A 12,495-nucleotide genomic window follows, 5' to 3' on the forward strand; every position below is an offset into this window, starting at 1 on the left:
TTTTTGGAGACGATTTTCTACACTTTGTGGTAGTCTATTAGGTGTTTTCAAAAATTTTTGGTTTTTGGTAAAGTCAAGTCAAACAAGTGTTTGTTGTTTGATAAGGTGGTCTCCCAAAGTTTTATTTGGGCTAATAGTAGGTATCGTAAAACTTATATCAATTGGGTTGCGTGGTTACATGATCCTATTTTGTCTATTTCCTCCATGTAATTGTTTTTTTGTTTAGTTTTTTTGCTAGTTTTTTAATAAAATTCTGTAGTTCTAAAAAGATATTAATAAAATTGGATTTGCGAAAAAAAAATGAAATTTCTATCCTATGCATGGGTTAAAAGAAATTCAGCATAGGATACTCCAAGAGGACACTTACGATTCTAGGCACAAAAATCGTAAGCCAAATTGCTAGAAGAATTCTGTGAGTGTTTGAAGAAAAACGAGAGCTAATTTTCGTATCTCTCTACTCAAAAGGAAGAGTCATTTATATAATAAACGAGATTAGGGTTTCATTAGGGTTGGGCCGTCATAAGTTGCTTTGGAAGCAAACGAGATTAGGGTTTCATTAGTGGGACCCCAGCCAGGGGTTCTGCCCCTTGGACCCCGCTAGGGGGGCTGCCCCTAAACCTCGCCAAAGGGGTGCTGCCCCTAAACCTCGCCAAAGGGGTGCTGCCCCTTTCGAAACCCCGAACCCAGGGGAGTTGCCCCCGGACCCCCGACTTGTCGTCGAACCGACTTTTAATTCGATCTTATACATGTGTGCACTCCACAAAAACTCTTATATATATATATATATATATATATATATATATATATATATATATATTAGAGTACAAATTATGAAGCCCCTTAGCTCACATGTTAGTTCCAGTTACATAAAATGATATAGTGACACTAAAATTACCAACAATCACGTGATGAGCAAAAACGGACTTAAAAAATAATATATGTATTATATGGAAAAATGTTAACTATATATAATTTGGTGATACACATCAATTGTTGAGGAAATTTTATGTATATAATAATATATTTTTGATCTATGAAGATGAACATGTGAAAAAATCTATATGTTCTACAATTCTATATGAACGAGAATCAATATGTAAAAATGAAAAATGATCACCAATAACCAATGGTGAAAAAGAAACAAGGAAAATTACTTAAAATAACAATAAATAATATAAAAATTGTTTTTTAGGTTATTAAACTTAATTGTCTTAAATAAGAAAACTAATTTCTTATTTAGGTTTTAAAATACTAACGGTTATGATTTTTATCGATTAAAATGGAAACGAATACCGTGTAAACCTACCTTTAATAACCCACCCACATCCTTCTTTTACGAAGTCCATCTTTCTCTCCTTCACATTCCACTGAAAAATTGTTCATAGTCCACAGAAAATTGATTTGCCATCAGTGCAACCCTTCTTATCGAATCACCATTGGATACCTGTTCGTCCGACTACTGTCAACGCTACCATCTTTCTTTCTCTTATGCTACTATAATCGCACCTCTCTCTTTTGCCGCTATGACCACCGGAGCCATCACCATGCTTGTCGGATGCAGCAAGGGCTTTAGAGCTGTTGTAAGTTGACGTTGACAAAGGCGGTCGGATGACATTAACAGAGGTGGCTGGAGGATCAGTTTACAAAGCCACCCCATTCTCAATTCGTCTTCTCCGGTAAGATCAGTTTACAACACTGTCGCCACCAACGATCATACCACCATAGATCATTCTATTTCTAGATCAGGAAACCCTAATCCACCCGTTGTCGAAAACCGTTATCCACCTACCACCTCCAGAAGACCCTAGTCGATCATACCTTTTTTTGTCGCTTGAGGCATAAAAAACTCAAGGGTTTTTAGCGCCACCTTCATCGGAACTACATATCTGGTTTTCAACACCACCAGAGCTATAGTTCTAGATTCCTTCTTCATCAAAAATCGAGAGTTTTCCAGGAGGTTCAACAACGGTGGTGGCATTCACATCTTCCATCCGTAGGTGATGGCATTGATCGGCGGCTATGGTGGCGTTCATATCTCCGCTCGGTAGTGATAGTGGTGGTGGTATTTTCTCTATGTGAAAATTAGGTGAAAGATAGGTACTACATAATAAAGAGTGAGGAGTGAGAATTGTATTTTTTTTTTTCAATTTCTGTAATAAAAAAGTTAAAAAAAAACATAAAAGAAAGGCAGAATAGTGATTATTTTTTTTTTCAAAATTTTCAAGACTAAAACTACAACAAAAAACATATTTCGATCCAGTAATGTTAGTCTAAAACTTTTTGAACCAAAGTAGTAATTTTCAACGAATTATGGGCACCTTTTTTGCAATTTAGTCTTAAAAAACATAACTTAGTTGTACAAAGAAATTATGAAATTTTGTAAAAAAATGGATGAATTTGTAACAAAAAAAATAATAAATAAATAAATAAAAGATTTATACGAAGTTTTACAAAAAAAAATTCTAAAAGTGTAAGTTTTTATAAAGACAAACTTATAAAAATAAGTTGGGAAAAATTAGTAAGCTACAAAACATATGACCAAATTCATAGAAATATTTAAATTATGCTAAAATTGTAAATGAAGTAAACAAAATTCGTAAAAATAAATTGGTTCTATATTTGTCAACGAGAAAAGTCAAGGGACTATAATTGGTTCTGGAACTTGGTCGGATCCAGTTTATTCCAGATTTGGAACATGGCTGCTTCAGGGCTTTTTTTGACATGTGTGTATAAAAAGAAAATTATGCCTACAAAAAAATGGAACCCTAGTCTCTTGGCCGAAGGGAGTCTCTGTATCGTTGAGCTAGCAGTAATTACACGTAAATCCTAACATGTAAATAATGTAAACACTTAGCTGGAAGTTACTGTTAAGCTTAGTTATCATCGTACAACGAATGATAGTATAGACTATATAATGTGACAAGTCTCTGGATCGTTGAGCTAGCAGTGATTACGCGTAAATCCTAACATGTAAATAATGTAAAAACTTAGCTGAAAGTTACTATTAATCTTAGTTATTATCGTACAACGAATGAGAGTATGAACTATATAATGTGACAAGTCTATGAATGTTTTGAAACGTGACAAGTAAATTTGAAATCTAACATTCTAGATATTATGTATGAACAAATGTTATTTATCTGACATATTACTAAGTGTAACGCTTCATACTCTTCACTCCAAAATTTTGGACTTCACATTTCGGAATATACATTATGAATCAACAAATAGTTATCAAAATTTGTTGGTGTTGATTGATGATTCAAACCTATGTCCACATGGAGGAGCCGTTGGAAAATTATGAAGGTATAGCTTACCCCGGTAAGGATCATTCTAATCACAATTATTCTATTAATGATAATTATGAATTTTATTAATCTGATGATAAACCAAAAACTTATTTCTAAGGAATGACTCATCCAATACCATTACCATAAACTGTTTACAAATCTACCCCAACACTACAACACACATTAAACTATTTCAAGTGTTCAAGCATAAAGAATATATTAAACTATGATTAGGAATAAAATGTATTGAAGATATATTTCAAATTGAAACCATAAAATCTACGAAAAATAGGCATAAAGTTGTATGTTGTGCTAGAGATCGTAAATGGAGAATCAGGGGAACAATAGATGAAAGTACTAAACCTTTTCATGTTCATAAGCTAGTGGAATAGCACACTTATTCAAGAACACATCTAGTTTGCAAATTCATTTTATTTGAGTGTCTTGATTGATGGTCCAATAATTTGAAGATTCAAAATGCTTGCAACCGTTAATCATAATAGATAGTTGGGAACCATGTTCGTAGTGGTTTTCAAACTGCTTGCGACCACCAATCATAATAGGCAGTTGGGAACCATGTTCGTACTGGTTTTCATGGACATAAACAACCAAGTCTTAGGCCGGAGGGAGTGGTAACATCTTTAACATGTTGCCACATAGGATTTTTTAAGGCCACATAAGAATTTTTTTGAGCCATGTAGGATTAAGAGAGTGATAGCAAAAATGTAGGGAGTGGTAACACCCTAATCTTATGTTATTTTTATTTTGAAAAAAAAGGAAAAAAAAAAAAAAGAAATCAATCAGAGGCCTTCATCTTCCAACTTTTTTCTCTTTCCTACCGCTAGCAGGTTGGCGACTTTCTTATAGTGAGATGCTTAACACTTTTGTAAGGAGTGGACTTAACACTCTTAGCGAGCTGGAGGCGAGCGTGGCTAGCGAGCCACTCCCTCCAGCCTTATCGTCGCCTTTATAGTAAGAAAAACATAGAGTGGACATGTTATTGAAGACATGCAAGATGTACAAAATATCTAATCTCTAAGAAAGTTTGCATGACCAACAGGGATGAGCATAAGCGGGTACCCGCCCTAATTGTCTGGAACCGGAACCGGCGGTTCTCGGAATATTGGAACCGGAACCGGAACCGAGTACACCGGTTCTTTGAATTTTGGAACCGGTCCCGGAACCTACGAAACCTGTTCCAGTTCCGATTCCGGATACCCTTTTGCTAAACTTTTTGAATTTTATTACCATGTAACTATTCTGTTCATTCATATAGTAAGCAAAATTTAATTTTATAACTGTGTTGCTTTGCTTCAGATAAAAAGAAAAGACATACAACCACCAAATAAAGGTGATGATACAAAGAAAATATCTACAGCCCAGTGGACTTCATATTTACGCTTTACTGGAACAAATATACATATCTAATAGATCACTTGCTTGTTTTATATATGAGAACTTAAGTATAATGGGAGATGATACTTCCACGTTACTTTTTGATTCATCCACATATTTCTAAAGGCAATGGACAATTATGCCCCTCATATTACTTAATCCTTTTTTTAATAAATAAAATAGGAACCCTTTTATCTCCCCCAAATACATTCGCTTTGAACATTTCACTATGGTATTGGTTGAAGGTCTTCAAGGTGGGTGTCAAGGAAAAGTGAAGTGCTGAAGGCCGGAGTGAATTTGCCACATTGATCACAAATCGATACCTTACATCAGATTTCAAAATCCTTTCCATGGTTGTGTTCACATAATCTATCAGTATCACCTCTACATCTGCCGTGATCCTATGCTCTGCTGCAAAATCAAGCATCTCTTGAGTCTCCTCCAACCCTCCAATGTTACTACCAACAACAATCTTCCCCCTATCAAAATCCATAAATTCCACCACTTTTATCCAATTTGACAATTTCAAAAGCTTAAAGCAAAACACAAAATACTTACCCATAATCAAGAAAACCTACTACTTCAAGTGACTTCTCTGGTACACCAACAAGCACAAGCTTTCCTGGACCTTTCAGCGCATTCAACAATCGCTCAATTAGATGAGTTGTAACCATTTACAAAGAACAAAAAAAAACTCACATGCATCTGTTTTTCGTCTTTGCTAACAATGAAATGGTCAGCGTTAAGTCCTTGGAGTGATTCTTGGTTCTTAGCAGGAGTAGTGCTGAAAACAACAACTTCTGCAGCAAAAGCTTTCGCCATCTTCTCAGCAACATGCCCAACAGCCCAAGTCCACCAAGACCAACAACACCGATTTTCATCCCTGGTTTATCGGGTCCGAAGTATCTGAGAGGTCTGTAAGTGGTGATTTCGACACATATAAGCGGTGCACCGACATTAAGCGGTAAATTTTCCGGCCACTGGAGGACGAAATGTTTATCTGAAACCATGTGATCAGAGCTTTGTTCCATCAAATTTGGGAGCATAAGTGAGAACCTGTTTAGGAGAGTATTGTTCTAAATCAATAGCACAGTTTTCACATGATTTACAAGATCCCACCAAGCATCCAACCCCAACTTTGTCTCCGATTTTGAAATTTTCCACTTTGCTGCCTACTTATGTCACTATACCCACAATTTCATGCCTATATCATGAGCGAAAATGAGAATGTACCATGAGCGAAAATGAGAAAAGATTTGTTCGAATCAAACATACAAAGAAGAATTAAGAGATTAAGTGTTTTGATTCGTAATTTCGTAACCTAAGGTAATTGGGTAAGTGATAATTCCCCATTCGTTCTTGATAAAGTAAAGATCCGAATGGCAGATTCAGCAATACAGAACTTAGAACTTTGAACCGAACATCTTTCTCCCCAGTAGCTCTGTAAAAAAAATATCATTGTTATCCATCAACAACAACGAAATTGAATCATTTTCGGAAGAAACCAAGACAAATAAACCCAAGGTATCATTGAACTTTAAAACAATAGAAATAAATGAAGGGTATAATTGTAAACTTACTTTACAAATCCGTGGAAACATCAAAAGCCTCCGTGGAAATATCATTACCCAAGTATAATAAATAGGGGTGTAAACGAGCCGAGCCAAGCCCGAGCCTGACCAAGCTCGAGCTCGACTCGTTTAATTTTGAGGAAGCTCGAGCTCGATTCGAGCCTTAAAATAAAGCTCGAGCTCGGCTCGTGAACAATTTAGTGGGCTCGCGAGCCTAATCGAGCCTAAACGAGCCTATATATATATATATATATATATATATATATATATATATATATATATATATATATATATATATATATATATATATATACATATGTGTGTGTATGTATGTATGTATGTATGTATGTATATATGTATGTATGTATGTATGTATGTATATAGGCTTGTTTAAGCTCGTTTAGGCTCGCGAGCCCATGAATTGAAGCTCGGCTCGAGCTCGTTTAATAAACGAGCCTCGTATTTAGGCTCGAGCTCGGCTCAGGCTCGTTTAATTCGATCTCGAGTCGAGCTTTTAACGAGTCGATCCCGAGTAGTTCACGAGTAGCTCGGCTCACTTACACCCCTAGTCCGAACGAAAAGATTTGCCAAATGTGAGGGGTTTCGATTCTTCGGAAAAAAAATTGAGTGTTTTTTTTGGAAAAAAAATTATATAAAACCGAAAGATTACCGGTAAACTTAGAAGCTAAATAAAAAAATAAAAGTAAAAAAATAAATAGAAAAAATCCAAAAATATAAGATCTTTTATATACACTATTAACCCTTGACAAACCGAAAGAAAACTAGTCATATTAAGTTCCACATAGAAAATGTGCAAACATAAAGGGCTAAAATGAAATTGGTATAAAAAGGAAGGCAGTTATTTGAAAGGTCAACAGCACGTGGGAAGTGGTCATATGCGGTGTGCCGTGGTGCTTGGGGTCAAGTCCATATTGCCATTACCTTTTGACTCTTGATTTTACATTCTCTAGAAGATTTCAAAGTACAAAATATATCAACTTTATAAACGATGTATTTATATTTTTATTTATTTATAATAATTATACTTTTCTTTATAATAAATATAATTTTATTTTTTAAATGATAAAAATATGCAAGTCATTTTACTTATAACAACAGTAAGTAATGAATAAGCTCAGTTATTCGTATTAGATATCAAGTGTTGTTTTCCCTCTTTAAAATCGAAGGTTTAAGTCTTGTTGTAGACATAGTGAAATTAAATATTAGCTTAGGAGTAGATTAGATTTGTTGTTCAAAAATTTTACATTGCTAAATGGTTACAAATATATTGTAATTATCTATCCAATATAAAATATATTGTTTTCAAAAATATGCTTTGTTGTTATTAAGTGTAAAAAAAATATAAAATATATCAATATTATAGGTAAAAATTAAATGGATTATGGATTAACATATAAGTAGTAAAGGTGAAATACATTGTTATTATATGCAACCTTGTCCTTTTTTATTGATCGGTTCCAAATAAGTTGATAAATAAGTTGATATATATATATATATATATATATATATATATATATATATATATATATATATATATATATATATATATATATATGAACATAAAACTCCGTTCATAATAATAATCTAAATTTTTATTTAACAATTTACAGGGTATATACTTGTATACATTAACAAAATAATGCCTTTGACGATTTTCACTTGTGTGGCTAATTTGGTCCTTTTATGTTATATTATTTGATTATTTTGGTTTGTTAAAGATAAAACTTAATCAAAAGTATTATTTATAAATAATCGATTGTATATATATCATGGTTGTTAAAATCGCGATCCTGATCGTAGGATCTTACGATCCTACGATCCTAGGTTTGAAAAACGATCCGGGTCGTAAAATGATCGTATTTGTCGTAGGATCGCAGGTAGGATCGTAAGATCGTAGGTAGGATTGTAGGATCGAGATCCGATCCGATCCTACCTTCCCTTGATTTTTATTTATTTATTTATTTTTATTTTTTTGCAAATGAATTTTTTTTTTACCTTTTACCAATTTACCAATTTACCATTTATCATTTTGTATTGTGACTTATGACTAATATTTTGAAGTTTTTATAACTTTTGAACGAAAAATTGAATGTTTAAAATATTTTTCATGATTAAAAATTAAAAATTAAAATTATATTTTATTTTGTGGGATCTTAGGATCCCGATCCCGATCTGAAGATTCCGATCTTGGAAACCCAAAAACGATCCTAGGTAGGATCCCGATCTTGACAACCTTCATATATATATATATATATATATATATATATATATATATATATATATATATATATATATATATATATATATATATATATATTGCTGTTTTTGTTTTTATATTTGGTTAACTGGGCTTTCCACTATCGTACACACATTTATTTTCAAATGCAATTTGACCCCGTTATAGGTTAAAAGACAAAATTACACAAATGGCCCTTGTAATTTACAAAATAGACCAAAAAAGATCCGTATAGAAGTTATGTTATACTGGTGGTACTGATATTTGAAATTCTTGCACCTTAAGTCCTTATGGCTCGCTGTTAAAAGTAGTAAGGTTCGAATACATATGAGATTGCCAATATACAATTTCTTAACTTTTTGTCTATTTTAAATATCTATTATAAAAAAAAAATTCCCCCACCTTGTCTCTCATGAAAGGAGAGAAAAGGGATAGCATAGGCCTTCTTAGATGAAGCCACGAGGAATAGAAGAGTGCATGAATTAGAGGGATTTCTAATGGTGTCATGTTGTTGTTATTGTCTTTGTTCTTGGGCTCTTGGTGTTTGGATTGCGTTGTTTGTTAATGGAGGATGAGAGGATCAACAAGTAGTTTTGAATTATCTATCCATATGTCTTTTGACAATGACATGTTTAATGCGCCTCTCGTTTATAATGCGCTTAAACATGTCTCGATTTCCACTGAGATGAGCTTTGTTTAATCTAAGAACCACATTTCCATTTTCATTTTAGGATAATTTTGATAGGGTTTTGTTTAAGAACACCATTTCCATCTTGTTCTATTTTATGAGATTAATCTAATGGTTTTCTTTAAATTTAGGAACTTTATTTATAACTCATTTGCATCTACTTAAGAACCTTAGTAGGTTGCATTATGTGGTATCTCTATCATTTTAGTAGGTTTGACTGCTTCTAAATGATTTGTTACTCGGATTTAGTTTTGTCTCATATGTATATAAAACAGACTTTCAAATCTGGACATTGCTCAATGGTAGTGCAATGTTATATTTGAATCAGTTTCATGATCTTGGTTCTCTCTAACTCAAAAGTATGGAGTGGAAGATGTATTTTTTTTTTGTTTTTGTTTTTTTGGTTTTTAGTAACAATTTATTGTTTTAGGTATTACAAGTAATCAATGGTCTAATAGTCGAAGATAATAGTCTCGTGATTGCAATGGAAGAGATGGAGTGATGGAAGTGAGAGATCGACGACAAAGTAGATAAATGGTCCGACGAGAGCTTTAGACGGACTAGGGTACCTAGTGGTGTAGAAGACGATGTTCATAAGGCTAATAAGAGGCGTACGTGCACACACACATGTGTGTGTGTGTGTGTGAGAGAGAGATGTGGGACATTTTTTATCATATATCATCTAAAAAAGTAAAGTAAGTGTATGCGTGTGTGAGAGAGATAGATAGATAGATATTTAGGGGACATTTTTGTTTTGTTTTTTTTTTTTAAATTATATATCATCTAAAAAAGTTAAGAAAAACTATATTGGTAATCTTACATAGACATAATACTTACTTTTTAAACACATTTAGCCATAAGATTCAGATCATCTCTACCTTCACTCTATTTTTGTCATTACACTCTATTTATATATTGTAAAATAGAGTAAATGTTTCAATCCAACTTTATTTTACACTCCATAACTAAAGAAATGAATAGTAACACTTTAAATTTGAAGTATAAACTATAAAGTTTCCTACACATTCTATTTTTATAGTGCAGAATAGAATTTAGAGTGAGGTTGGAGATAAACCATTCTTAACTCTATTTTATATTAGACAACATAATATTAGTATAGGGGCTAAATTGTAACTATATCTATTATATATTTATCTCATATACATGTTACACGTGATTACACACACAATACAATTACCAAAAGCTATTTTGGTATCAGAGCCAAAAAATACTTCGGCCTCCTTAGGGTTACAACCCTAGCCGTCAATTCCAAGAACACACCCACACAAATCAATGGCGATTATCACACCCTTCTCCACAACCGAGAAGACTTCACATAACTCTCATAAATTCCCTTTTACTCTATCTCCAACTAATTATGGTTTTTGGAAGACAATGATCCAACCGTTTCTTGTTACCAACGGTCTTTATGGATATATTGATGACAGTATTCCATGTCCCAAAGCAACTCTACCAGTGGCAGACAAAGCCACTACAACCGAACCCCAAGCAAACCCGTCACATGCAGCCTGGATCGCCAATGATGCCCACGTCCGTATGCTTCTTCTATCAACCATCTCTGAAGCTTCCTATCCTCATTCACAAGGTACAACATCCAAAGATCTATGGTTTTCTTTACAACGAGCCTATGCTCCTCAATCATCCTCTTGAGAATACACACTCAAAACGCAACTCCTCAAACTCGAGATGAAGCCTGATGAAACACCTTCCACCTATCTCTTACGAGCCCAAGAGTACTCCGATGCTCTTGCCAACATTGGTGAACCGGTTAAAGATAAAGATTTAGTTATGATTGTGATTTCAGGTCTTCGTGAAGAATATAATGGACTCAAGTCTAACCTCCTTGCTCGACAAACCCCCACCACTTTCCAAGATCTTCATGGCCTACTTGCTGATCATGACTTCATGATTTGGAAGTCTATACCCATTGTACCTCCGGTTCAAGCATTTACAGCTACCACCGCCACCCGGTCCAACCCCACAAGTTTACCTACTTCTCCTGATCAACTACAAGCTCTCCAACAACTCTTATCTCAGCTTGGTTTATAGCCGAACCAGGCTCCTCCCTCTAACCCTCAGGCTTTTTATACCACTCGTCCTCCATCATCCTCCATCATCTGGGGGAAATCGGACTCAATTTCCTTGGGTTTCTACACAAAACACAGTCTTTGGCACATGTAACCACTGCGGTATTGGACACATTCCTTCACAATATCCCAACTGAGATCCTACCACCATGCGAACCCGTTCACATCTCACTGCCAATTTTGCTAAAAATCGCTCTCACACTACTACCTGGCTCCCCAATACCGGCTCCAACAGCCATGTCTCTCATGATTTCTCATCCCTAGACAGTCAGACACCTTACTTGGGTAAGGATGCTCTTCACGTCGGCAATGATATGGGTCTACCTATTCTTCACATTGGTTCTACTCGTTTTTACTCACCCTCTAAAACGTTTTCATTATCCAATATTCTTCATGTTCCGGAAATCAAAAAAAATCTTCTTTCTGTTCAAAAGTTTTGCTTAGACAATAATGTTTTCTTTGAATTTCACTCTTCTTTTTTTGCTGCGAAGGACAAAATTACCAAAACTACCCTCCGTACAGGTCCAAGTGACAATGGTCTTTACTCCATTCGTCTTCCATCCTCCCAGCGCCTTCCCAAAGTTGCATACACTTCTATTAGAGCTTCTTCTGATATTTGGAATCAACGGCTGGGGCATCCTCATACACAACTTTTGAACTTTATGTTTTCTAAGTATTGTCTTCTTGTTTCTAGCAAATCTTCAGATTCTTTTTGTAACTCGTGTCATATTGGCAAATCATCAAAACTTCATTTATCTACTTCAAGTTTTAATAGTAAACAATAGTTAGATCTTGTTGTTTGTGATATCTGGGGTCCGGCCCCTATTAACTCAATTGATGGTCACAACTATTTTTTATTATGCGTTGATGATTTCTCTCGCTTTATGTGGATTTTCCCTCTTAAACGTAAATCTGATGTTTTTGATGTGTTTAAACAATTTGTTGCTGTGACTGAACGTCAATTCTCTACTAAACTCAAGTCGGTTCAAACAGGCTGGGGTGGTGAATTTCGCAAACTTACCCAATTTTTTTACCTCTATGGGCATTATCCATCGTCTCTCTTGTCCTCATACTAGTGAGCAAAATGGTCTCGTTGAGAGACGTCACCGTCATGTTGTTGAAACTGGCTTGACTTTACTTGCTCAATCGGGGGTCCCGACTACTTATTGGCATTTTGCCTTTGATA

General features: G+C 34.5%; 1 pseudogene; it reads right to left on the reverse strand.

Annotated features, from left to right (window-relative positions):
- Positions 1-1,916: 1,916 nt before the first annotated feature.
- On the reverse strand, positions 1,917-10,778 carry LOC145122142 (mannitol dehydrogenase-like; annotated as a pseudogene).
- Between the last annotated feature and the right edge of the window lie 1,717 nt (positions 10,779-12,495).

Source organism: Lactuca virosa, chromosome 6 (assembly GCF_052849685.1).
Source record: "Lactuca virosa cultivar CGN04683 chromosome 6, Lactuca_virosa_CGN04683_v6, whole genome shotgun sequence".
In the NCBI taxonomy this organism is placed as follows: Eukaryota; Viridiplantae; Streptophyta; class Magnoliopsida; order Asterales; family Asteraceae; genus Lactuca; species Lactuca virosa.